We start from the raw sequence: 3,202 nt of genomic DNA, 5'->3' as shown, positions 1-3,202 counted from the left end.
AAAAAAATAAAAATACATCAGCTGTGTACAGCAGCTGATGGGTGGGTTGCCTTCTTAAGACACAGTCTTAAGAAGAACTGATGTCTTTACAATGGCCCGACCGACCCCGAAGCACAATATTTCATCGTATTTATAATCCTTTTTGGTGTCCCTTTTTAGCTCGAGAAGCTAATGTCCTTTTGTGGATGTGCAATCCTGGGAACACGTCCAATCCGCTGCCTCTCCTTTGTTCCTCAGTTCACGCTGCTTGTCCCGACTATTTGTGGAGACCCCATAGCTCACCAAATTTCGATGAGCTCTGTGTAATCTGATCTTTACACACACACATATTATTTTGGTACAGAAGGTTCACTCCAAATAAGTCCTTAACTCAACTCACACCCACTGGTTGTATTTTTAACATATCATGCACAGTTAATGAAAGTGAAAGTGAAAGTGAAAGTGACCTATTTGTCAGTTATGGAGAACCATACCTGAAATTTGCCCTCTGCATTTAACCCATCCAGAGAGTAGTGAACACACGCACAGCAAGTGGTGAACACACATACACCCGGAGCAGTGGGCAGCTATCACTGAAGCCCCCGGGGAGCAAGTAGGGGTAAGGCGCCTTGCTCAAGGGCACCTCAGTCGTTACCTGCCGGCCCTGAGGATCCAACTGGCAACCTTCTGGTCACGAGTCCGACTCTCTAACCATTAGGCCACGACTGCCCACTATGATCTTTACTGAAATCATAAAGCATTTTAAATGTAATAAAAATCCTTCAATCGAACAAATGCTAAATGTTATACCCACGTGAGCTGGATCATCTTTAAAACTAAACTTCAACCACACATTACTAATGTTGGAAATCCGAACGAAGGTTATGCTGCGACTGTGTTCTTTCACAATCAGGCACTGACTGCACAATATTTTGCGATCTTTAATGGCATGTTTATTGCTGGTTCCGCGCAATTTGTGTTACTTCAGTCCTGTCAATGGCGAACCAGTGGGCGGAGCTAGAGAAGTAGTCGTTGATGTTTTTGTGTGGAGTCGGTTAGTTTTGCCAATTAACAGCTGTGCAATTGCATGGAGCTCGCTACTGCATATTTGTATTTGAGTGTTCTCATGTTCAGTGTTTGGGTGTTTGTGTTTTGTTGTGTGTTCAGATGGGCTGATATTGATCCAGAAGAATCTGAGCTGGACTGAAGCTTTAAATTACTGCAGAGAGAATCATGTGGATCTGGTTTCAGTGGATTCAGAGGAGATTCAGCGCTGGATGAGAGCAGCGGTTCATCAGGCCTCGACTGCTCAGGTGTGGCTGGGGTTACGTCACTCCTGCTCTGTGGGGATCTGGTTCTGGGTGAATGGAGAGATCGTGTGTTATGATAATTGGGCTCCGGGGAATGAAACAGCAGTGGATGACTGTGAGAATGAAGTGAAATCTGGAGCGGTTCAGTCTGGAGGAGATCATCTCTGGATCAGCCTTCCTGAATCTAAACCACTCAACTTCATCTGCATAAGAAAAGAGGATTGATAAAACCATGTGTGTGTTTCACTACCTGTAGGTTTAGGGTTCATTTTCATTTCATGTTTGTCTTTAACAGTAGAGACCTTCTCACAATACGACATGATGCTATCTGAAATACATGAACACGTTTCTGTAGTCAATTCTTTTCTATGGTTTGAAGAAACAAATGTATTTTAAATTCGCTATGTTTCTATAACCCTGGTGAAAAATATATACTTTTTGTGTTCAAATATATTTCATTTTTTTAAAACTGTAATGTAAATGTTAAAGCAATGTAAGTATATTAACAAAATATAGCACCGTCTTTAAATATATTAGCAGCATACTTTTACTTATTATTTTACTAATCAACTTTAAACAAACTTTTAATAAGTGTAATTTATTATATTTTCTAAAAAGTATATCTTTAAATGAAAGTGAAAGAATTATTTTAAAATATATTTTATATACTGTATATTTTAACTGTATGCTCGAAACGATCATTGTCACAATACACTGACAGCATATTCACTGACCCCACACACAGACATCAAGAATCCACAAATGAATCTCAACAATAGTGAAATGCTTCCTGCTGCAATGCATTCTGGGAGTCATGATTGAGATTTCATGATGCACCCAGAATGCCTTGCAGCAGGAAGCATGTTACCATTGTTGAGATTCATTTGTGGATTTTAGGTGTGAAAAACGCCTGAAGAATTTTTTTTTAACCCACAACATTTAATCAAATTAAATTTGTGCTTATCAAACAAAAGTCTTCCATAAGTTTAGTAAATTCACTATGATGTGATGATCACGAAAGCCTGAGATGATATTTGAAGGTTAATGAAAAGAGAAGAGTCAAGAGCTCAACTAACTCAAGCACTGATCACAATAATGGTGGTGTGATGAAATGTCAACATGTTTTCAACATTAATTGTGCAAAAGTGACATTGATTCAACGCCATTAACATTGACAAATCAACACATTTTAACATTGACAGGACCAGCGCTAAGGGGTCAAGTTTGTCCAGTGCGCACATTCTTTTTCTAATTATTCATTGACTAAAACAACGTTTTATATTATTTGAGTATGACACATTTTTTAATCAGATGACCAATTATTACCAGTGAATTGGTCCCATCAGTCATCTCTATCTCATATAGTGTACTGCATACATGAGCCCAGTATTAGATAGCTCGATAGCACTAAAGACACATTGTACACAACATTTCTTACACAGTACACGTCATTTCCAACTTGTCACACAAGCACACACATCATTAACCATAACAATCATTCATAATCTCAGCCTTAAAAGTACTGCATTACTGAACTGAAAGATACTTTATCAGCCAGTGTTTGAACTGTTTTGATCCTGCAAGACATTACAGAAGACAATCTGGAGCTTGTGATGTGAGCTATAGCAAGAGATTAAAGGGTATTTTGGGAGAGATGAATAAAAAAAGAGCCTTTTTAATAACAAAACCCAAAAGGAGAGTTGACTAGTTAACAGTCACTGAAACGTGTTGTCCTAGAAATATGAATGCTTGCAAGAATGAGGACTTAATACTTAAATCGTATAAGATCATGGTTTTATTTCAAAGTAAGTACCAAACATTTATTGTTCAAACAATGTTAAAGCAAAACCTAAAAGAATAATATAACATAGTATGCAACTCGAGTGGCAAACAGTGTAAAGTCTGTATACCGC

This window comes from Barbatula barbatula, assembly GCF_947034865.1.
Source record: "Barbatula barbatula genome assembly, chromosome: 4".
Classification (NCBI taxonomy): Eukaryota; Metazoa; Chordata; class Actinopteri; order Cypriniformes; family Nemacheilidae; genus Barbatula; species Barbatula barbatula.
The sequence above is the reverse complement of the archived record's forward strand: the minus strand, read 5'-3'. Positions refer to the sequence as shown.